The sequence below is a fragment of the Rhinoderma darwinii genome, chromosome 3, assembly GCF_050947455.1.
Source record: "Rhinoderma darwinii isolate aRhiDar2 chromosome 3, aRhiDar2.hap1, whole genome shotgun sequence".
Taxonomy (NCBI): domain Eukaryota; kingdom Metazoa; phylum Chordata; class Amphibia; order Anura; family Rhinodermatidae; genus Rhinoderma; species Rhinoderma darwinii.
The window spans coordinates 246,742,726-246,769,123 of NC_134689.1; the positions used below are offsets into that span (position 1 = coordinate 246,742,726).

The 26,398-nt window shown below is 42.5% G+C and overlaps 1 pseudogene; it reads left to right on the forward strand.

Moving 5' to 3' along the window:
• Nucleotides 1-4,859: 4,859 nt before the first annotated feature.
• On the forward strand, nt 4,860-24,743 carry LOC142748023 (bombesin-like; annotated as a pseudogene).
• The last annotated feature ends 1,655 nt before the right edge of the window (nt 24,744-26,398 follow it).

Below are 26,398 nucleotides of genomic sequence, written 5' to 3' on the forward strand. Positions count from 1 at the left end.
CCCAGCCCTGTAGATATAGCCCAGCCCTGTAGATATAGCCCAGCCCTGTAGATATAGTCCCCCTGTAGATATAGTCCTCCTGTAGATATAGCCCACCCCTGTATATAGTCCCCCTGTAAATATAGCCCACCCCTGTATATAGTATCCCACAAATAGCTCCCCCTATAGTGCTCCACAGAAAGCCCACCCCTGTATATAGCCCCCTTGTACATATGGTCCACCCCTGTATATAGTGCTCCACAGATAGCCCACCCTTGTATATAGTATATACAGGGGTGGGCTATCTGTGGAGCACTATATACAGGGGTGGACTATCTAGTGGAGCACTATATACAGGGGTGGACTATATGTACAAGGGGGGCTATATACAGGGGTGGGCTATCTGTGAAACACTATATACAGGGGTGGATTATATGTGGAGCACTATATACAGGGGTGGGCTATATCTACAGGGGGGCTACATACATGGTTGGGCTATCTGTAGAGCTCTATATACAGGGGTGGGCTATATCTACAGGGGGCTATATACAGGGGTGGGCTATCTGTAGAGCACTATAGGGGGAGTTATTTGTGGGACACTATATATAGGGGTGGTCTATATGGGGGCACTATCCACAGGGGCTCTATGGCAGGCACTATCTACAGGGGGCACAGTGTGTGTGTGTGTGTGTGTGTGTGTGTGTGACACGGTGTATGGTGCTATTATAATTAGAGGTGCAGTGTATGGCGCTATTATATTTAGGGGCGTAATGTGTGGTATAATGATAACTTTATATTTATTTATAGGTGCAGAAATGTTGGAAAAGTGAGAAGCTGAAGACATGTGAGCGGCAAACTGCAGAAATGGACCGGGAGAAGTCGTCATAGAGGTCTGGACCAAATGGAGAAAAAGAACTAGAATCTGAGACGTCACCGGTGAGTCACTTAATGTAAATGTTTATTCTGCCTCTAATCAGCACTGTAGTCACTGTATGATCTGCAGCGAGATGATTATGATAGGATTTATTTTTTGTGAAACGGCATCTCCCAGCATATCCTTACCATTGTTCGGGCCATGCTGGGAGCTGTAGTTTTACGCCGTACACACCTATACGGCAGGGGATGCACTAAATTGAGCTGTATTTGTTCTGGGGCTGTGTATATGTAGTGAGCTTGCTTCTGGTGTTGTGTATAGAACCATATTGCTTGTGAAATGTACAAATAATTTTATGCTCGCGTTACATAAAAAGAAATGACACGTCGATTGGTAGAGAAAACAAACACGGCGAGGGGGAAGGAGATGTCGGGAAAGAGGTTGGGGGGGGGGGGCGCCAAACTGAATCTTTGCCCCGGGTGCTGGAGAACCTAGCTACGCCTCTGTAGATAGATAGATAGATATGTATTTATTTATACTTTTTCTGTTATGCTAAAGAGTCAGCCCTGAGGTGACTGCTCAGCGTGACAGACATACACACAATGAAGGGGTTAATAGCTACTTACATACAGCTGGTGTAGGGGTCAGAGAGCAGCATGAGTAGAATTCCTAAACTCAGCAACCGCGGGACACTGTGGCTCGAACTGATGGGGAGGAGCAGATATGTACACGATGAGTTCTTGCTGTAGCCAATCCTTTCCCTCTAGGTGACGAGGAAGAGGCAAACAGCTAGAAGTCAGGTGATTGGGTGGACGGCACAGTTTGCGGGCCTGCCTAGCAATGTAGAGGATTCATTCATTGTAGTGCTACTGCGCCAGTATGGGGGCGCCTGTGGGCTTCAGCTATGCCACTGTCTGGGGCTCGTCCAGTAGCAGAATCACCGGCTACACCATTGGCAAAACTCTGGCCCAGGGATTCCACTCCTGGAGGAGCCATGACGGCAGCGTCAGCACCTGGTAGCCAAGTGGACCCCCCCCCAGTGTAATGGGCCCTGGCACTTGCCCTGGTTCGCCGGGTGCTGACCCCGGCCCTGGCCTCGAACCCTGTGGCCTCAAATTGATTACCTGAGGAGGCTGTAAAATCCAGCACTTGGGGACTATATTTATCTGCAGCTACCCATGACAATTCGGGCATAGCAGGACCTGCGACTCTTCTGCGCTGACGTGGGGTTCAGAGTCAGTTTTGCTAGATAAGGACTCAGATGAAAGCACAAACTATGCTTCACATTCACTTGCTGAGTCCGTATCAGAGCATAACATGTGGTATGCCTCTTCAGCAGTGTAAAGCCTTTGGGACATATTTTATATTTCTAACTGGTGATGACAGGTCTGATGACAGGCGATGAAAGGTCTGATGACAGGTGATGAAAGGTCTGATGACATGTGAATAAAAGTCTGATGACAGGTCTGATGACAGGCGATAAAAGGTCTGATGACAGGTCTGATGACAGTCTGATGGCAGGCGATGAAAGGTCTGATGACAGGTCTAATGACTGTTTTTCTTATTTTAAATATGTCAACTGAACAAAGGGATCGGAGCGCCCACCAGTAACCCTGCTGTATTTGAAAGTGGGGATACCCTACCTACAGACTGGCCAATCTCAGCGCTCGCCGGCACTGGGACCATTCTTTTTGATCCCATGCCGGCATCACCCGCCCAGCAACTCTACTTTAGAGCTGAGTTGCCGTTCTGTCACTGTGTCGCTTGAGACAGTGACCGTATAAAGTCCTGACTTGTCTGGTACGTTCGATTGCAGTAAGTTACTTGCAATACCGACGTACCAGAAATGTCAGTTTGCGGCTGTGGCTTAATAACCAGAAGTAGAGGAAAATCTATTTACCCAAATGTTCACAATTTGTACAAAACAAGGAACAAACAATAATTCACCTGTGTAAGTTGTCCCAACAATAAGATAAAAGTGCTGCAGCTTTTCATATTAAGCATCTGTATTACATTGTAATGTTCTGTGGTCTGAAATAAATGGTTTCAGGAACAGAATATTTTAAGAGCCTTATAAAAGTTTGGTGTTTACAGATGTTTTACAGGGAAGGTCAAGGACTTGTAATGTGGCTAAAAGCCATTATGATCAAAACACATGAGATGTCAGATGACAAGTAGCTCTAATCCAAGGGCGTAACTAGGGGGGCAGGCGGGGCATGTGCCCCGGGCGCATCTAGGAGGTAGGGAAGGGGGGCGCCGCAGACATGAGGTCAGGTGACTCAGGTCAGGTGACTGGACTGGTCCACTCTTGGGCTGGCACCGACTCCAGTTAGATTGCCGCTGCATGACCCCCTGGTTCCTCCTAACAGTGAGTCACATCAAGCAGAGGGAAGAGTAATAGCGGTAGGCTACCGCTCTACGCTCTGGCAGCAGTGTGGCACTAAGTACAAGAGGGAGGGGGGTTGTGTGGCACTATGTACAAGAGGGATGGGGGTTGTGTGGCACTATGTACAAGGGGGAGGAGGGTTGTGTGGCACTAAGTACATGGGGTGCTGTGGCACTATGTATAACGGGGTGGCAATAAGTACAAGGGGGGTGTAGCACTAAGTACAAGTGAGGGCTGTGCGCAATTTATACAAGGGGGCTGTGTGTGGCGCTATCTACAATAGGGGGGCTGTGTGTGGCACTATCTACGAGACAGGGGCTGAGATTGGCGCTATCTACAACAGGGGGACTGTGTGGTGTTAACTACATGAGAGGCGCTGTGTGTAGCACTATCTACAAGGGGGGCTGTGCATGGCGCTTTCTACAACAGACGGGCTGTGTGGCATTAACTACAAGAGACGGGCTGTGTGTGGCACTATCTACAAGGGGGGCTGTGTGGCGCTATCTACAGGGGGCTGTGTGTGGCACTATCTACAATGGGGGCTGTGTGTGGAGCTATCTGTAATTGGGGATGTGTGTGGCACTATCTACAGGGGGGCTGTGTGTGGCACTATCTACAAGGGGTCTGTGTGTGGAGCTATTTACAAGGGGGCTGTGTGTATAGCTATCTACAGGGGGCTGTGTGGTGTTATATACAAGAGGATGGCTGTGTGTGGCTCTATCTAGAATGGGGGCTGTGTGTGGAGCTATCTGCAGGGGGGCTGTGTGTGGAGCTTTCTACAAGAGAGTGGCTGTGTGTGGCGCTATCTACAAGGGGGGCTGTGTATGGCACTATCTACAAGGGGAGCTATGTGTGGCACTATCTACAATGGGGCTGGGTGTAGCACTATCTACAAGGGGTCTGTGTGTGGCACTACCTACAAGAGGGGGCTGAGTGTTGCACTATCTACAAGGGGTGCTGTGTGTTGAGCTATCTAAAAGGGAGGGCTGTGTGTGTGGAGCTATCTACAGGGGGCTGTTGGGTGGTGTAATATACAAGGGGGGGCTGTGTGTGGCGCTATCTACAAGGGGGCTGTGTGTGGTGTTATCTACAGGGGGCTGTGTGTGAAGCTATCTACAGGGGGGGCTGTGTCTGGTGCTATCTACAGGGGGGCTGTGTGTTATGTTATCTACAATGAGGGGCTGTGTGTGGCACTATCTATAAGGGGGCTGTGTGTGTGGTGCTATCTACAAATGGGGGGCTGTGTGTGGCCTTTTTAATTTATATTCTTTTAATTTATTGTCATATTAAACTGCCTTATATAATTATATTGCTTGTAAAATTTAGAAATATTTTTATGCTTGAGTTACATTAAAAATAAGATGAAAAAAAATGACACCTCATTGAGTGGTAGAGAAAGCAAATATGTCGAGGGGGAAGGAGATGTCGGGAAAGAAGTTGGGGTGGGGGCAATCTGAATCTTTGCCCTGGGTGCAGTAGAACCTAGCTACGCCTCTGGGTTAAGCCCTGCACACAGTACAAACACGTGTGTAATTCATCACAAGCCTGCTGTCCCCCTCCCTGAGCACCTACTATATAAAGTGATGGAGGCGAGAGAAGAAAGATCAGTGCACACATCCCTCAGACTCACACATCGCAGAGCACAGAACGCAAAGCACAGACATGTTTGCAGTTTCCCTCACTAGAATCCTGACCATCGGGTTCCTTGCTCACCTACTTCTTTTCTCCTTTGTCTCACTCACGGTTGGTATGGCGCTCCCTGAAGAAACTGTCAGACTAGGCAAAATCAAGTCACTTCATAAACGCCAACAGTGGGCAGTTGGTAAGTAGAACTTTTACAATAGACATAAAGCTGGGTTCACACTGTGCATTTTTGCTGAGTTCTTAACATGCATTTTATTTGTTTTGGTTGATGAACTCCTATTGTGAGACGCATGTTAAAAACGCAACAAAAGGGCACAGTGTGAACCCAGCCCCAGAGAGCTGCTGAATCTAAATATTTATTTTGATCTAGGGTCAGTACCAAGCGGGGGAAAAGTGCATTGACAACAAGGTCTTATTTTTCTTCTTTTATAAAGAGACTAGCATCAAATAGAAGTAGAGTAAAAAGAACACTAAGGGCATGTTCAGACGAGTTTTTCCGCTGCAAATGTTGGTGCAGATTTGGGGCAATTACACAACAAATCTGCACCAACATTGGCATATTTGACATGTAATTAAGACGTTGCAGAAAAGACAGCGGATTTGCCACAGATTTCAGTTTTTGCATTGCAAAGGCTGAAATCCGCAGTGAAATTCCGCTTCTTCTCCGCAATACCTATGCCTATGGTCTGCAGCGGAGTTTTCCGCAACGTCTGAACTAACTTGCCTAAAAATTTATTGAAACAAATGTAAAAAACGGCCACTGGAGAATTCCACTGCAGACTGTCCGCAGCAGAATTCCACAGCAATGAACCTGTCCTAAAAGTTAAAGACCAAACCTATAGACATGCAAATGAACCTGACAACAATGACTTGTATAATGACCTTGTGAGAATAAGGTGTCAAGCTACACAGGCTAGCAGTATTCTATAACAAGGAGTCCAAATAACAGGGTAATTAGTAGGGTAAAAGGACAAGAACTTGTAAAAAGTGTCAGTGGCAGGTTTCATAGGGTGATAATGCAGTAATGACACATATAATATGGAGTAAAACAATTCGGAAAATGATGGGTGATAAGGGATAAGCAAATAACATTATGTAAAGTGAATTAAAGATACTATCTCTACATATGTATTACACATTATACATGAAGAGATGATAAAGGAACTCACGCTCTCCTATGCTTGTAAACAATATTTGCAACACTGCAAAAAAATATTTTCCTTTAATGACTACCATCCGAATATTGAAAAATATTCATTGCTCTTAAGATCGGGGGCAATTTTTTACTTTTATAACCTGCTTTACCCATATTGTCTAAAACACAAAAACTTTCGTAGCAGGTTGAGGCTGAAAAATGACATTGTAAGGCTGGGTTCACACGACCTATTTTCAGGCGTAAACGAGGCGTATTATGCCTCGTTTTATGCCTGAAAATAGGGCTACAATACGTCGGCAAACATCTGCCCATTCATTTGAATGGGTTTGCTGACGTATTGTGCAGACGACCTGTAATTTACGCGTCGTCGTTTGACAGCTGTCAAACGACGACGCGTAAATGGACTGCCTCGGCAAAGAAGTGCAGGACACTTCTTTGCCACGTAATTTGAGCTGTTCTTCATTGAACTCAATGAAGCACAGCTCAAGATTTACGAGCGTCTCAGATGGCTCGCAAAATGCGAGGAGGAGCATTTACGTGTGAAACGAGGCAGCTGTTAACAGTCTGTCTTTTCACACGTAAATGCCTCTCATCGTGTGAACATACCCTTAATGTTTACTCAATTCAGAAATAGATGAAGCCTTAAAAATTATTCTCATGATAAAAATGAAATTATTAAGACAATAAATGTATAAACTTTATATACAGTTACCTTTCTAGAAATAAACCTTATTGTTATACTTGTATAAGAACTTAGTTTATTATTTTGAAATACGACTGTAGTTAAATATGAATATTTCTCAAGTATGTTAATATGTTATATCATATATACATACAAAAAGAAATATATCTACGAGTAGCCATGAAGTCTGAAGCCTGTTGTTATATTGTCCATGTAGATATAACGCAAGCTGGCATAAACATTGTGGATACAACATTTTTCCAGTGCAAAACCATAAAAACATTTATGTTGACCAGAAACAAGTTGTGCTGCTCGCCAAAGTCAGGCAGTTGCTTTACGCTATGGAATTAAACAGTAGACCCTTCTGGTTAGACTTGGATGACTGACATCATTTATCTTTTCTGCAGTTATATGTTTCCATTTGTAAAAATGCACCCATTTTGCAAAAAAAAAACATTCCCCTGAGGACAGCATTTTAAGGGGCTGAAAAATGAATGGGGCTATGTGGCTTGGAACACTAAATTGCAGAATAAACTAGAGTATTTGCTTTCTCTGATCTTAAAGGTGTTATATAGACTTAGTCAGACCTACATACGCAAACAAATAAGTCAGATACTACAATCTACCGTATTATATTATGACCGGCTTTCATAGGCTTAGAAGCTCTGAGAGACAAAACAGGACTGGGGGTTAAATGAAGGAAACTACGGATGTTTAAATATTCATAAAAAACACAGATAAGAATATTAAAGGGTAGCTAAACGTTTGACAAACTTCTGACATGTTATAGTGACATGTCAGAAGTTTGTATTGGTAGGAGTCCGAGCACTGAGACCCCCACCAATCGCTAGAACCAAGCAGGTGAAGCGCTCGTGTGAGCGCTCAACCGATTCGTGTCTGTTTGGCTTTTTCCGGAAAAAAATGTATCGCAGTACGGACTCAATAAAAAGTCTATGAGCCCGTACTCCGATACATCAGCTTTAGGGAAAAAGCCAAACAGACACGAAGCAGCTGAACGCTTACATGAGCACTTCAACTGCTTTGTTCTAGCGATTAGAGAGGGTCTAAGTGCTCGGACCCCCAATCCAAACTTATGACATGTCACTATGACATGTCAGAAGTTTGTCAAACGTTTAGCTACACTTTAACATTACCCACTACCAACCAACACATCCCCCAACATTCAGAGGGATGAACAGAAAAATTATTCTACATACAATAAAACCATAAACATTGTTTCCATCCGAACAAACTAAAGCATCACGATTTCTCACATCAAACTATTTCCAGTCAATTGGAAATAACATTCTAGGTATGTGTCTTGGGATCTATAATAAAATTGAAATAGTTGTTTCTTTTAGGGTTCACAAATAGCTTAAATACTGCAGATTTTCCGCAACGTATATCACTGTGGAAAATCCACAGCATAATACAGTAGCAGCAGATTGGATGAAATTTGAACAAATCTCATCCACGCGATGCGTAAATGATAAGCATAAAAAACGCTCAGAAATTGACCTGCAGTGCGGCTTTTGAATCCGCAGCATGTCAATTGTATTTGCGCAATCTCTGCTTTTTGGTTGCGATTTTGGCAGCGGAAAAGCTGCGATTCTGTCGCAAAAATCTTAACTCAACAAACTTAATAAAAAAATAATTCTTATACTTACCCAGAATTCTGTGCTTCTTCGTCCAGGCCGGCCTACTGGGATGAAGTTTCATCCCATGTGACTGCTGCAGTCAATCTGAAGACTTTCCAAAATGCAATATATATGTGTATATATACATACATACCCTTGTGTACGTTTGTTTTCTGCGTAAATTCAGGCAACCCACTCCCTACGGCATTGCCAACCATGTCTAGTGAGGTAAGTGGGATGCACTATTGACCTCCTAGAATAATAACATGATTATGAAGCCATCATTCAATGAAGGCAGATACTAAACTTCCCGTACACATCCTTACATAACAATCTTCCTATACCCTTGTTATCTGAAGATTTTGCCAAGTGCTGTTAACAAGATGCAAATTTATGTGGACCAAAGATCGTATTAATAATCGTTCTTCCCCATACAGTCCGATCATTGCTCCGTTTGAATGGAGCAAACAAGCACCGATCAAGATGCTGTATTCTCGATCAGCGCTTGATCCTCATTTGCACCCACACTGAATCAAAAATTAAATGCTAAAAAAATAAGAAAGTAACAGGATCGAGAAATAAAATATATCAGAGGTATCAAATAATCTTGTGCAGGTGATTTTTGATTAACACTCCCAGCACCATGCACAACACTGAAAATTAAATTTCATACAGAACAGTATAAATGTGTCAGTCCTACCTCTTAATATTGATAAATGAAATATGTCGATATTTGAGCTAAAAAAAACACATTTATAAACAGTAATTGTTGAAGACAATTGTATTACACATGTCAATCAGTTTTAAGCAATTATTTTGCACTGCTTGGCTGACAACCCAGATTAATTAATGAAATAGATGCTTAAAAAATGTTTTGACATCCCAATCCATCTGGATTAATGGAAAGAAAAGACAACAAGTCCCTATCACCAGGGATCCCCACTCCTGCCCTCCTGCACTGCCCACATGTCTGATAGCAGTTCTTCATACACACCTCCACTCATCTACATTATGCTGCCCTCTCTGGGAGAAGCATATTATAGTGACAGACACGCTGATTTCAGTGGCCAGAGATGAGTGCGTTCTTGAGCTGCCGCTAGCTCCGTCCACTTTCTACTGATTACTGTGCATACGGAGACATCTGTCAATCTGCAGCAAGTATGCGCAGTTGGCGACACCTCATGAATACGCTGCACTCATTTCTGGCGGCGCTTCCTGGGCTCTGAATATAAGTTCTCAGAAAAGGGCTCACATTAACCCATAAGTGACAGACCGCTGAAAACAGAAAGGGCAGCATAATGTGGATGACATGTTCCCTTTAAGCAGCAAGCTACACAACACAGATTTAACTAAACTTCGCCAGTTCATCAAGAGAAATAGCTCTCCAGTGTTTCATCTAGTAACATGCGCTAAAGGCAAGCTCCGCAGATGAATTGATGTAGTACAGTGCAGGGGTATAAGCGGAGTAGTGGTTGAAGGCAGCAGTTCAACTGTTCCAAACAGTGGCCGATCCACTGTCGGTTTTTGCTACTTTTTGTGGTAGGAATGCCTGTGGGCCTTGAGGAATAGGGGGCACAGTTTTTATTGCAATCATACCATCCTCTATTACTAGGTCAATGTCTATTAGTATAAAGTATATTAGACCCTATGGGGGAATTTTTGAAGACTTGCATTTCATACACCAGTCTCAAAAGAAAGAAAGTTGGTGTAATATGTGACACATTTATTAAGAATCAAACACCTCCTAAGGGCGGGTTCACACATGGCGGAATTGCACTTAAATTCCGCTGCGGACACTCCGCAGCGTTAATCCGCAGCGGAGCCGTTTCTACATTGACTTTCACTTTAATTTAGCAGTGTTCGTTTACACGATGCGTACAATTCCGCTGCGGAGCATAGGCTGCGGAGCGGAATTTGGTGTCCGCAGCATGCTCTGTCTGTTGCGGAGCAGTGGCGGACTCATGGCGGAATTTCTCCATTGACTTCAATGGAGATTCAAAGTTCCGCAATGAAGTCCGCAGCTGTCATGCACATGTCATGTGTGCTGCGGATGCGTCTTGCTTTTTTTACTTGACATTTCTTCATTCTGGCTGGACCTATGTATTTCTAGGTCTACAGCCAGACTGAGGAAGTCAATGGGGCTCCCGTAATGACGGGAGCGTTGCTAGGAGACGTCAGTAAATAGTCACTGTCCAGGGTGCTGAAAGAGTTAAGCGATCGGCAGTAACTGTTTCTGCACCCGGGACAGTGACTACCGATCCCAATATACATGTATCTGTAAAAAAAAATGAAGTTCGTACTTACCGAGAACTCCCTGTTTCTGTCTCCAGTCCGGCCTCCCAGGATGACGTTTCAGTGTAAGTGACGGCTGCAGCCAATCACAGGCCAAGCACAGGCTGCAGCGGTCACATGGACTGGCGCGTCATCCAGGGAGGTCGGGCTGGATGCCGAAGGAGGGACGCGTCATAAAGACAACGGGCGGTAAGTATGAATTTCTTTTACTTTCACTAGGGAAAGTGCTGTCCCTTCTCTCTATCCTGCACTGATAGGGAGAAGGGAAGCACTTTTCCCGCAGTCCGCAGCAGCTAGTCCGCATCAATTTTCTGCACATTTTGTGCAGATCCGCAGCCGTAATCCGCAACCCGGATTAGGTGCGGCATTGATGCGGACAGTTGCGGAGGAATTCCGCCATGTGTGGTCATGCCCTAATAAAGAGTCGCATCTTTCAACTGACCGTTCGAGCCGATTGTGGCTCAACGATCACCGCATTGCACCATCCATAGATTAGTCAGTGTGTTTAGTGTAACTTTGTAATTAGTCTTTATTAACCCCTTCAGGACCAAGCTCATTTTGGCCTTCAGGACCAGACCCATTTTTTCAAATCCGTCACTTTATATGGTAATAACTTCGGAATGCTTTTACCTATCCAAGCGATTATGAGATTCTTTTCTCGTGACATATTGTACTTTATGTTAGTGAAAAAATTTGGTCGATAAATTCATTCCTTATTTGTGAAAAACACTAAAATTTAGAGAAAATGTGAAGAAATTATGATTTTTCTGATTTTAAATGTATCTGCTTGTAAAACAGAGAGTAATACCACACCAATAGTTACTAATTAATATTTCCCATATGTCTACTTTATGTTTGCATTGTTTTTTGAACATCCTTTTATTTTTCTAGGACGTTACAAGGCTTAGAACTTTAACAGCAATTTCTCAAATTTTTAAGAAAATTTAAAAAGGCTATTTTTTCAGGGTCGAGTTCAGTTCTGAAGTGGTTTTGAGGGTCCTAAATAATAGAAACCCCCATAAACACCCCATTTTGAAAACTGCACCCCTCAAAGTATTCAAAACAGCATTCAGAAAGTGTTTGAACCCTTTAGGTGTTTTACAGGAATTGAAGGAAAGTAGAGGTGAAATTTTCAAATTATTTTTTTTTTGCCAATATTAATTTTTACCCAAGAAATGCATCTCAATATTTATTGCCCATATTCTGCAGTTTTTAGAAATATCCCACATATGGCCCTAGTGCGCTAATGGACTGAAACACAGGCCTCAGAAGCAAAGGATCACCTAGTAGATTTTGGGGCCTCCGTTTAATTAGAATATATTTTAGGCACCATGTCAGGTTTGAAGAGGTCTTGCGGTGCCAAAACAGTGGAAGCCCCCAAAAGTGACCCCATTTTTGAAACTACACCCCTCAAGGAATTTATCCAGGGGTATTGTTAGCATTTTGACCGCACAGGTATTTTTGCTAAATTTATTAGCATTAGTCTGTGAAAATGAAAATCTTAGCATTTTTGAATTTTTGCAAGGAATAAAGGAGAAAAAGCAACGAAACATTTGTAAAGCAATTTCTCCCGATTACGGAAATACCCCATATGTGGTAATAAACGGCTGTTTGGACCCAGGGCAGTGCACAGAAGGGAAGGAGCGCCATTTGGATTTTGGAGCGCTGATTTTACTGGAATGGTTTTCGGTGCCATGTCGCATTTGCAACGCCCTGGAGGGACCAAAACAGTGGAAACCCCCCAAAAGTGACCCCATTTTGGAAATTATACCCCTCAAGGAATTTTTCTAGTGGTATAGTTAGCATTTTGACCCCACAGGTTGTTTGGTAAATTTATTCAAACTAGTCTGTGAAAATGAAAATCTACTTTTTTTTCTGAAAAAACATAGAATTTTCTAATTTTTATAATAAATAAAGGAGAAAAAGCACTCCAACATTTGTAAAGCAATTTCTCCTGATTAAGGCAATACCCCATATGTGGTAATTTAACTGCTGTTTGGACCCACGGCAGGGCTCAGAATTGACGGAGCGCCATTTGGATTTTGCAGCTCAGATTTTGCTGAATTGATTTCTGGGGGCTATGTCGCATTTGCAGAGCCCCTGAAGTACCAGTATAGTAGAAATTCTCCAGGTGTGATCCCATTTTGGAGACTATACCCCTCAAAGAATAAATTAGAGATGTAGTGAGCATTTTGATCCCTCAGGTGTTTTATAGATTTTATTAGAATTGGGCCGTGAAAATGGAAAAATATTTTTTTCTTCCAATAACATGTAGATTTAGCTCATTTTTCATTTCCACAAGGAATACAGGAGAAAAGACACCCCAAAATGTGTTACACAATTTCTCCTGAGTAGGGAAATACCCCATATGTGGTTGTAAACTGCTATTTGGACACACGGCAAGGGTCTAAAGGGAAAAAGCGCAATTTCGTTCTTTACGTGGAGATTTTACAAAATTGGTTTTTGGTGCCATGTTGCATTTCGATGAGGTACCAGTTCAGTGAAAAACCCTGAGAAGTGACCCCATTTAGGAAACTACACCCCTCAAGGAATTCATCTAGAAGTAAAGTAAAAATTAGTACAATAAAGTTATTTTTTTATGTAAAAAAAAAAATTTAAGTTAAAAAAAACCCTCTTTTCCCATTTAAATAAACATAATTAGTATTGCCGTATCTGTAAAAGTCTGAACTATTACAATATATCATTATTTAACCCGCACGGTGTACGCCGTAAAACTTTTTTCATTGTAAACGCCAGAATCGCTATTTTTTGGTCACTTCATCTCCTACAAAAAATGGAATAAAAAGTGATTAAAACATCGCATGAAGCCAAAATTTATATCATTAAAAACTACAGCTTATCCCGCAAAAAATTAGCCCTCATACCACTTAATCGACGTAAAAATAAAAAACTTATGGCTCTCAGAATTTGGCGACAGAAAATAAATTTTATTTTTTACACTTAGTTTTTTACTTGTAAAAGAAGTAATATTTAGAAAAAAGTATATATATTTGGTATCGCCATAATCGTATTGACCCGCAAAATGAAGTTAACATGTTGTTTTAATTGCACAGTGACTTCCGTAAAACCAAAGCGTAAAAAACAATGAAGGAATTTGCTACCCCACAAATATATTTGTTCCCATTTCGTAGTACATTATAGGCACAATAAATGGTTCTACGAAAAACTATAACTCGTCCCGCAAAAATCAAGCCCTCAAAGGACTATATCGACGGAAAAATAAAAAAGTTATGGCTTTTGGAAGGTGGGGAGGAAAAAACGAAAATTAAAATCTGAAAGTTGTTTACGACGGGAAGGGGATAATAACTGCATTACTATTAGTATTTTGATGTCCACCTTCTCAACCATTTTCTTTTAATTGTTCAATGCATAAAAAAATACGTTTTTCCAAAACTAATTTTTCAAATCGTCTTAAATAATAAATGTTCTACCGCTTAGTGTCCACAGCTCCTATATAGAAATATGTATTTCCATGGTAACAGACCACAAACAAACTCTGTGAAGTCTGACCCTGCAGTTATTTAACAATCTTTCTGTCCCCTACTTGTTGCTCACCTGCCGAATGTGTGTAAGAAAGAATTAGTGGACAGATGGAAAGTAGTATGTTTCCAAAATAGGAGATTTTGCAAAGTTGCTTCATTTTTAATTTTAGATTTGATTTCACGGCAAAAGTGGTTCACCACTTAAATGTATAGTTTTCCGCAATACAGTTTAATGTGGTGTTGTTTAAAGGGGTTTTACCATCAGAGACATTTATGACATATCCACAGGATATGTCATAAACGTCAGATAGATTCGGGTCCCAACTCTGTGACCCGCACCTATCTCTAGAATGGGGCCCCCTAAACACTATTCTAACGCTCTGTGTTGCGGCTGAAGCGTGTGATTTCCGACCATGAAGAAGAAAATAGCATAGCTCGCTGGGTTACGGAAGCAGTATAGTATGTGAGATACGCTGTTTCCATAACTACCATTCAGTTCTATGGCACTTACGGAAACAGCGTAGCCCAGCGAGCTATGCTGTTTTCTTCTTCATGGTCTGAAATAATACATCATATAATTTTACATTATAGATTATACTTTGGCCATTTTTGCTGTTCTGAAAACCATCACATCATGTTCACTGCCTCACTCCTCATTGAAGCTGTGGTTTGTTTACAATCCTACTGCGCATTTATGCCTTTGATTAAAACGATTCACATCAGTCCCTCTCTCCTTCCCTCGCCTATGTACAGCTCCCATGCACTATTCACTTTCCTCAATCACCTGAAACCATCTCCACACTATCTAATAATCCAAAACGCCTCTTTGATACTTTTCATTCCCTCCTTAGTCCTAAAGTGCAGACGCCAATCACAGATCTCTGTGCTGAAGACCTGGCCACATATTTTAAAGTTAAAATTGACAACATTCGGCATGATATTATCTCTAAGTCCCCTAGTAGCATCGATCCCCTTCCCTCCCGCACTCCCTCTTGGTTTCTTTCAGCATTTGACCAAATAATAGAAGAAGTCTCTAGGCTCCTTTCTTCTTCTCGTCCTACTACCTGTCCTAGTGATCCTATCCCCTCACACCTCGCCCAGTCCCTCTCCCCGGCTCTCACTAGTCAGCTGACTAAAATTTTTAACCTCTCCCTTTCTTCTGGAGTCTTTCCTTCCTCTTTGAAACATGCCGTTATAAACCCATTATTGAAAAAAAGAACTTGTGACCCATCAGAGACTGCTAACTACTGACCTGTCTCTAATCTTCCTTTCATGTCCAAACTCCTGGAACACATGGTCTACTCTCGCCTTCTCCGCTATCTCCCTGCTAACTCCATTCTTGACCCCTTACTATCTGGTTTCCGCACTCTACACTACACAGAAACTGCCCTTACTAAAGTCTCAAATGATCTCTTGGCGGCTAAATCTAACGGCAAATACTCTCTACTGATTCTTCTGGATCTCTCTGCAGCCTTTGATACTGTAGACTACAAACGCCTACTTAACATGCTCCACTCCATTGGCCTTAAAGACACGGCTCTCTCTTGGTTTTCTTCCTCTCTCAGACCGCTCGTTCAGTGTGTCATTTGCTGGTTCTACTTCTCCTTATCCACTTGCTATCGGGGTTCCTCAGGAACCAGTCCTATGTCCGCTTCTGTTTTCTCTCTACACAGCCCCTATTGGACAAACCATCAGCAGATTTGGCTTCTAGTACCATCTCTACGCTGATGACACCCAATTATATGCCTCTTCCCATGACATCATCCCTGCTCAAATACAAAACACAAGTGATTGTCTATCCGTTGTCTCTAACATCATGTCCTCTCTCCATCTGAAACTGAATCTTTCTAAAACTGAGCTCCTTCTGTTCCCACATCTACTAACCTACCTAAACCTGATGTCTCCATCTCAGTGTGTGGCACTACCATAACTCCCAGGCAGCACGCCCACTGTCTTGGGGTTATTTTTGACTCAGATCTTTCCTTTACTTCACGCATCTAATCACTTACACGCTCCTGTCACTTTCACCTCAAAAACATCTCCAGAATCCGCCTTTTTCTTACTGTGGAAACAGCCAAAACTCTCAATGTTGCTTTGATTCACTCTCGTCTTGATTAATATAAGGCTGGGTTCGCACGACCTATTTTCAGGCGTAATGGAGGTGTTTTACGCCTCGAATTACGCCTGAAAATACGGCTCCAATACGTCAGCAAAAATCTGCCCATTGATTTCAATGGGTTTGCCGATGTACTGTGCCGACGACCTGTCATTTTACGCGTCACTGTCAAAAGACGACACGTAAAATTACAGCCTCGTGCTGGACACTTCTTGGGACGTTTTTGGAGCCGTTTTCTCATAGACTTTATTGAAAACAGCTCCAAAAACTACAAAAAAAACGCTGCGAAAACTCTGCGAAAACGGCGCGAAAAACGCCGTGAAAAATGTGAGTTGCTCAAAAAACGTCTGAAAATCAGATGCTGTTTTCCCTTGAAAACAGCTCCGTATTTTCAGATGTTTTTGGCTCAGCGTGTGAACATACTCTAACTCATTACTAATCTGTCTTCCATTCACTAAACCCTCCCCTCTCTAATCGATCCTTAATTCAGCAGCCAGGCTCATCTTTCTGACCAACTGCTACACCAACGCCTCTACCCTCTGCCAGTCACTGCACTGGTTGCTCATACCATTCAGAATGAAATTCAAACGTATTACTCTCACCCACAAAGCTCTCCGAAGTTCTGCACCACGTTACATCTCCTCCCTCATCTCTGTCTACCACCCTACTCGTGCTCTACGTTCTGCCAACGACCACAGATTAACATCCGCCATAATCCGAACCTTCCACTCCCGTCTCCAAGATTTTTCTCGTGCTGCACCAATCCTCTGGAATGCACTACCCCATAGTTTTAGACGGGCCCTGAAAACACATATTTTTAGACAGGTATATAACATTCCCTAATCTGACTCCTTTACCTGGCCCCCCTTTTACATTAGTAATGAGGCCCCTTCATTCAGCAGTATCCTCCACACTCCTTGCACCCTAATGCACTTCATGTTTGTCATACACTGACACTGGCTGGTGACCGGCTCATGCCGCTTTATGTGTACTACCCCATATGTATAAAAGATGTCTGGGCCATTGTACTTAAAGAGGCTCTGTCACCAGATTTTGCAACCCCTATCTGCTATTGCAGCAGATAGGCGCTGCAATGTAGATTACAGTAACGTTTTTATTTTTAAAAAACGAGCATTTTTGGCCAAGTTATGACCATTTTTGTAGTTATGCAAATGAGGCTTGCAAAAGTCCAAGTGGGTGTGTTTAAAAGTAAAAGTCCAAGTGGGCGTGAATTATGTGCGTACATCGGGGCGTTTTTAATACTTTTACTAGCTGGGCGTTCTGATGAGAAGTATCATCCACTTCTCTTCAGAACGCCCAGCTTCTGGCAGTGCAGATCTGTGACGTCACTCACAGGTCCTGCATCGTGTCGGCCACATCGGCACCAGAGGCTACAGTTGATTCTGCAGCAGCATCAGCGTTTGCAGGTAAGTAGCTACATCGACTTACCTGCTAACGCCGATGCTGCTGCAGAATCAACTGAAGCCTCTGGTGCCGATGTGTCCTCGCTCGTCTGACACGATGCAGGACCTGTGAGTGACGTCACAGCGTGATCTGGCAGAAGCTGGGCGTTCTGAAGAGAAGTGGATGATACTTCTCGTCAGAGCGCCCAGCTAGTAAAAGTATTAAAAACGCCCCGATGTACGCACATAATACACGCCCACTTGGACATTTACTTTTAAACACACCCACTTGGACTTTTGCAAGCCTCATTTGCATAACTACAAAAATGGTCATAACTTGGCCAAAAATGCTCGTTTTTTAAAAATAAAAATGTTACTGTAATCTACATTGCAGCGCCTATCTGCTGCAATAGCAGATAGGGGTTGCAAAATCTGGTGACAGAGCCTCTTTAAGCATTTTTTACACTTTGTGTCTCCCTTATTTCCTCATAGAGTGTAATCTTTTGCGAGCAGGGTCCTCACTCCTCTTGTTTGTATTGTAAATTAGTTTTGTCACTATGTAATGTCTGATATTATCTGTAGAATGTACCCCCTAAACTGTAAAGTGTTGCGGAATATGTTGGCGCTATATAAATAAAAATTATTATTATTATTATACTACCTGCCCCTTCCTGTTCCTTAGCTCAGTGGCAATTCTGCCTTGAGCTGAAGACCAGAGTAATCTGAGACAAATGGCTTGCTAGAAACTCAGTGCCTGATCACCAGTTGAGAATGTGGTTGTTAGGCGGTGTGTCCCTAGCAATTAGACTAGAGTCAGACTGGACTCAAATCTGTATTGGACCGATGCTAACAGCAGAAAAGGCGGAAAAGCAACTGAGCAGCATTCAAACCATATAATTCCCAATAAATCAGAACATAAACTTGAAAAGCTAGACGACATCAATAATTCAGATATTTGTGAAAAAGAGTACATTAAGATCTTTGCCCATGTGACTTACTGCTACGTGTTGTTTACCCATCATTTACAACAGAAATTATACAGGGCCTTGTCAATGCCTCTCATTAACATCTGGCAATGTGCCATTGTATTCCTTATTTCCCAATACATGACATGACCTTTCATTTCCTTATACAAAATCTATTGATCTAATAAGGATCAATGTCAATTTATATGTACAATGCTTTGAGACCCATAAAGCCTCTAAATATTCATTTTTCCTCCAATTACATTAATATATTAATAAGATGCAGGATCAAGATGCATTTTATAATATAACTTTGTAGCAGATTTCCATCCTTCTTATATTTAGCACAGGCCTGCTCATGTCCATTTAGCACGTCGCTCATAAAATGAAGAAAAGTAGACAGAGGACAGACTTTGTCTCCAAGGCCACACAGTGGTGGATTAAGAAGACCATGGGCCCTGGGCTGTTACCCAAACTTGGGCCCCCGTTCTCCACCGCCACCCTGCCGCGCCGTAACTATTGCTAACACTACCTTTTTGCACAAGCATTAACAAATGGGTGTTATGATTCCCCTTTCACAGGGATGTGTCCCTACATACTGACAGTATCACACTGTGCAGGGACACAGAGCCAACCCCCCATGTAGACAGCGCCACACACACACACACACACACACACACACACACACCCTGTAGATAAAGCCACACACACACCCCCTGTAGATAAAGCCACACACACACCCCCCTGTAGATAAAGCCACACACACACCCCGCTGTAGAGAAAGCCACACACACACCCCCCTGTAGATAAAGCCACACACACACCCCCTGTAGATAAAGCCCCACACACACACACACACACACCTGTAGATAGAGCGCCACCCACACACAACCCAGTTGAGAGCTTCACACAGCCCCCTATAGATAGCATCACACAGCGCCCTATAGATAGAGCCACACAGCACTCCCCCTTGTATATAGTGCCACACAGCGCTCCCCCTTGTATATAGTGCCACACAGCGCCCCCCCCCCCCATTGTATATAGTGCTACACAGTGTCGCTGCAGTCCTGGGATGACATTTTATCCCATATGACCGCTGCAGCCTGTGATTGGCCTGTGATTGGCTGCAGCGGTCACATGGGGTGAAACGTCATCCCAGGAGGCCGGCCCGGACGAAGAAACAGAATTCTGGCAAGTATAAGATTTTTATTTTTTCTAAATTGCGTTTCTACATAACATCTGCTATCTATTTTTCCCGCTTATCATTTACGCAGCGTGTGATGAGAATTGTTCACATCTAATCTTCTGTGCTGCTACTGTATTAGGGCTTGTCCACACTTAACGGAATTGCTACGTATTTTCTGCCCGTGATTTTTTTTCTGTAGAGGAATTTCTGCTGAAATATATATTATATATATATATATATATATATATATACACATACACACACCATACATATGTATGTATTTATACACTCTATCTCTATCACAGACACACAAAGTACGCACATAATGCACAAAGTACACAAAGTATGCACATTATACACAAAGTACGCACATTATACAAGTACACAAAGTATGCACATTATACACAAAGTACGCACATTATACACAAAGTACGCAAAGTACGCACATTATACACAAAGTACGTACATTATGCACAAAGTAGGCACATTATGCACAAAGTAGGCACATTATGCACAAAGTACGCACATTATGCACAAAGTACGCACATTATGCACATTATACACAAAGTACACAAAGTATGCACATTAGACACAAAGTATGCACATTATACATAAAGTATGCACATTATACACAAAGTACACACGCGTATGCACATTATAGACAAAGTACACACGAGTATGCACATTATACACAAAGTACACACGAGTATGCACATTATACACAAAGTACACACGAGAATTCACCTTATACACAAAGTACACATGAATATGCACATTAAACACCTTGTAAACACACATGAATATGCACATTAAACACACATGAATATGCACATTAAACACATTGTAAACACACATGCACTTACCTTTTATGTAGGAGATTTGTGAGTCTTCACTGCAGCTCTTCTCCTGCTCACAGCACGACACAGAGCCCGCCGACAGTCTCCCCTCCCCCATGTCCCGACAGCTAGCAGCAGGAGAGGTGTGTAGAGCAGGGAAGGGGGGCTGGAGGGGGAGCTTCTAAAGCTGCAGAGACCACGGCTGCTAAGTTGCAGCGAAGCTCCCCTCGTCTCATGACAGGTGCGGTCCTGGCACCGGAGATCCCTCCGGTGCTAGCGACGCCACTGGGCATGAGGGGGTTTGGGCGGTCATGAGCCCCCTGGGAGCCTTGGGCCCCGGGCGGCCGCCCGAACCGCCCTAATGATAATCCGCCACTGAGTCCACATACATATATATAGTACTAAAGACTTTTTTTCTGGCTCCTATTTTAATAAACCTCTTTTCATACACTTTTTTACAGTATATTGACCTAATTGAGGAAAACCCTCCTATTAGATAAACCCAAGCGGTGCATCCACCAAAGCTTCCGGCTCTGCAGGACTGCAAAAGTTATTAACACAACTGACGACCACTGATATAAATCTCTGTAATACCTAAAACATTTTGTATTCGCCGCTGTTAAAATCTCATCGAGGTGGATGGGAGGCCCCCTGCTATCAGCTGCAGACAATATGACAACATGTCCAAATAAAATCCCTTTACATACAATAAATCCCATACTAGGAAAACAAGGAACAAAGAGAAACCAATTCCCTGTGCATAACAAATGCCCAATGTGTACTACTAGACGTGAGATTTCAACCAATGAAAAAATGGGCAACCAACCTGTTGTACAGCATGGATACCACTACAAACATTTACATCCATGCACAGTCAAATATCGGCCGACGCATTAGGGAGAAGAACAATGGGAAAAAACAAAACAACCTTTTTATGGCAACCAATTGGCCGTTAGTACCCAGCAGGATGGATCAGGATTTTGATACATTGTCTGACATTTATCGTCATTTGCACAATAGAAAACAACTCATAATTGGATGACAATTGGGAAAAACATTGGCTATCAGCTCTGTTCTGGCCAAGATTTATCGGATGTATTGTTTATTTTTTTAATGTGAAAATGCTGCAACACTTTGAGCGTCTTGAAGCATATTGTCCATTATAAATGACTCTGGTGACTAAAGGGACATCATCAGGTACCATTAATGCTGCACATGAAGTCACAAATTATGACATGCCTAATTCTCAAACCTAATCTTCCCGTGGAAAACCCAGGGTATATAAGTGTAGAGAGTTTATTATTCATGAGAAAAGTCATAAATGTGTAGAAAAAAAACATGATTTAAAGCAGCACAGAATTATTTTTTTATCATGGATTGAGAAAGAACATCCGGTAAAAGGTATTGCCGGTAATCATTTTAGCAGGTGCTTTATTGCCGAACTATCTTCTCCATTACGAGCACTGTGACTGTCCGACTCCTACAGCATCTGCTGTGTGGATCCGAAGTAATTTTCACTATGCAATAATATGAGACTCACATTTAGCGTATATCATATATCTGATCCACACAGCAGATAAAAATTCTTACCAGAGTGTTTACCAGAGGGTTGTCCACTTTAGACAATTCTGTTTTGTTTAAATGCTCCCCAAGTGTTGAGCTGTACTCTGCGGGCCTGGTACCAAGTGTTTAATTCTGCTGCAGAGCCTCCACAATATATATTAAGCATTACGCAATTACTATTGAAATCAACGGCGTGTCCATGTAATTCACAGATGTTTCAGGTACTCCAGAGTGAGAGCTGTTCCTTGTAGCCGATCTCCGCTCTTGCTAATAGCTAGGGTCCTGAATGGGGAATCTCCCTCCATTAACTCAGAATTTCCTAGTAGGGTATTTGAAATGGGTTTTTCCAAACTGGACAACAATAATAAGGTGTATGTATCAGTTTTAGGCTGTGTATGGGTAAGGTGCAGTCTACAAGCATCAACACTGACTGTCACATAATTTTTCTCGCTAGGACACTTTATGGGTAAGAAGAGCCTTCGGGACACATATAGTGAACGAGATATGGAGGAATCAGCTATGAGACGCGGGAGAGCTACTCTCCCATGAGAGCAACAGGGCACTTTCACCCATTCAACTCCAGGGAGCACAGGTATGTAGAACATCCTATGAGAAATGTTTAAGTGGCCTCCTTCATAGTTGGAATTTACACAAAGGTAGCAGAAATTTTGAATACTGCAGGTTTATTGTTGTTCCTAATCAGCTAATGAAAAATGGATTCATGAGACTAGATACAGTTATAAGAGCTCACGCATCTACCCTCTAGTACCCCTTGTCATTCAGTCATTGAAGAGACATTGAAAAGTTTGTTAAGCTATAAATATATTCACAAGGTTAGTGTTACAGAGTGCACTAACCTCTCCAAATAAGCAGATATAAGTTCCTGAAACTACACATGTCCTATGAGGGCACTCCTATGACAGAGCCCATTAAAGTCAATGGTTTCTGTCGGACGCCGCTGGTATCAGTCATTTGACGGATTGGACACTTCCGTTATTCTGTTCCTATGACCGAGATGTGAACTTAGTGTTACTTTGTAATTTGCTTCTTTACTTACCCACTACAACTTTTTAATTACATGATATTTGCTGTTCAGCTAGAAAAGTAAATTCAGAATTCTGTTGGATTTCCATCAGAAGAGATCAGTGCTCAGGTGACGGTAATACACAGAACTATGCTATTAGGTCACATGTCAGACAGTGAAATAGTGCGGATTTGAAACGGGTACTGGAAATATGACTCATAGAATTAAACAAACCACGCAGATTTTCCTGCAGGATTTTAACAATATATTAGATTCCTGTGAGGAATATGGTGAAATCTGATCTTTTAGAGCCGAAGCTTCAGTACTGTATTTCCCTACAGGTTTTCTACGTCTTTCTGAATGTCTGATGCTTATTGGCTGCTTGCTGCTAAGGGCATGCCCCCACGTGGCGGAATTCCTCCGCAACTGTCCGCATCAATGCCGCACCTAATCCGGGTTGCGGATTACGGCTGCGGATCTGCCAAAAATGTGCAGTAAATTTATGCGGACTAGCTGCTGCGGACTGCGGGAAAAGTGCTTCCCTTCTCTCTATTATCAGTGCAGGATAGAGAGAAGGGACAGCACTTTCCCTAGTGAAAGTAAACGACTTTCATACTTACCGGCCATTGTCTTGGTGACGCGTCCCTCTTTCGTCATCCAGCCCGACCTCCCTGGATGACGCGTCAGTCCATGTGACCGCTGCAGCCTGTGATTGGCTGCAGCCGTCACTTACACTGAAACGTCATCCTGAGAAGCCGGACTGGAGACAGAAGCAGGGAGTTCTCGGTAAGTATGAACTTCTATTTTTTTACAGGTTGCTGTATATTGGGATCGGTAGTCACTGTCCAGGGTGCAGAAACAGTTACTGCCGATCGCTTAACTCTTTCAGCACCCTGGACAGTGACTATTTACTGACGTCTCCTAGCAACGCTCCCGTAATTACGGGAGCCCCATTGACTTCCTCAGTCTGGCTGTAGACCTAGAAATACATAGGTCCAGCCAGAATGAAGAAATGTCATGTCCAAAAAGCAAGACGCATCCGCAGCACACATGACATGTGCATGACAGCTGCGGACTTCATTGCGGAATTTAGAATCTCCATTGAAGTCAATGGAGAAATTCCGCCATGAGTCCGCAACCAGTCCGCCACTGCTCCGCAACAGACAGAGCATGCTGCGGACACCAAATTCCGCTCCGCAGCCTATGCTCCGCAGCGGAATTTTACGCATCGTCTAAACGAACACTTATAAATAGAAGTGGAAGTCAATGGAGAAACGGCTCCGCTGCGGATTAACGCTGGGGAGTGTCCGCAGCGGAATTCAAGTGAAATTCCGCCACGTGTGAACCCAGCCTAATACCGACTTATGCTAATTGTCTTTTTTCTATTTTACAGCAAATACGAAGGAAAATCCTGGAGCAGTATTTTAAAATGTCCCAGAAGTAGAGAAGATATTTATTTTCATCTACATATAAAATATATATATATTTGTGCCTGAGATACCAAACTTATTTCAGACATTACAAAGGCTATTGTTTACAAATAAAAAGAAAATACTAATGAGAATGGGATTGTTTTCATTTAGAACCTTCCATTTTATTTCTTAACGTTAAGTGATAACAATAAGTTACTTTCATGCTAAGCATATATATATATATATATATATATATATACATACATATATATATATATATACACACATATATATATATATATATATATATATATATATATATAGTATATTTGATGCCATTGTAGACAGTGTTCTGTCTAAGCACACCTATAAATAAAAGTCATTCTTTGCACGCACAGTAAAACATCATTCTCTCTGTACTAATGGCATGTTATGATGTATTGCACATCCAAGCACTGCATAAAGAATGGAAAGAAATAAACAAATCAATAACTAAACAACACATGTCATAATTCAACCTGCCTACTTAATAAAACATGGCTTATTATGGAAAAGCCACCAGAAACATCCTTATTTCACTACAAGTACTGTACCACATGTCAACAGTCCTGTTGATATTGGTTTTCCCAGTAGCGATATCACTAGCAGGGTGCAGTCACCTATATAGTTCTATGTTAATGTATGGGCCATGATGATCACATGACGGCCGTAGACGCTTATTTATCTTGTTCAATCTCAGACAGTTATTGCCTAGGACCTAGGTATGGTGTCAGTGGATTAAGTTCTTCTAGCTAAAGTAATGTTGTAGTCAGTGGGAGTCATAGGAAATATCTTTTTTTTTTTTTTTTTATATGAATATTTATGCATATGTGTTTGGGTAGCACATGGCTGTCATTTCTCATTTAATCCAAAAAACAGGGAAAGATAAATTACAGTACATTACATTTTATCTGGGAAAGAGTCTAAATGTAATCTGAGACTCTGTACCTAGAAGGCAAATGTCCAAATGTACAATAAGCTGCTCCTTTAAAGGGGATGTATTACATAGACGGCCATTCATTTGTATGACCACCTGTAATACTGCATCTCCACTGTAGAGGGCGCTGCAGGAGAAATGAGCAGACTGTCAACTGTTTGCTGGGGTCTCAGGGGCTGGACCCGCAGCAATTAGCTTATCACTGAGGCAGCTCCCACATTAAAAGGGTCGTCTGCAATGAGACAACCTCTTTAACCCTTTAGTGACCACCCATTAGTGTTTTAATGGCGGCCACTAATGGGCTTTATTCCAATGCAATTGCCTTTTTACGGCGCTGCATCGGAATAAATAAATAGAGCAGGGAGCCGCTAAATCTCCCTGCTCTCAGCTACCAGAGGTAGCTGAGGGCTGGGAGCATCCCTGCTCTAACGGGTGAGATCGATATAAATATCGATCCCATCCGTTTAAGCTCTCAGATGTCGCACTCAATACCGAGCACCACATCTGACTGGTTTTGGAGAGAGGGAGCTCGCTCTCTCACCCCACCAGCACCCTGCGTGTGATCACAGAGTGGCAGTGGCTCTATGGGGCAGCCGGGGGGCCTAATAAAGGCCCCTAGCTCTGTCACAAGTTATGCCTGCTAGGCCATGCCAGAGGCATGGCCTAGCAGATGCCTGTCTGTTTTACACGGCAGGCAGTAATATTCAGCAATACAAAAGTATGGCAGTGTATTTATTTATTTTTTTTAACCTTCTTTTTATTGA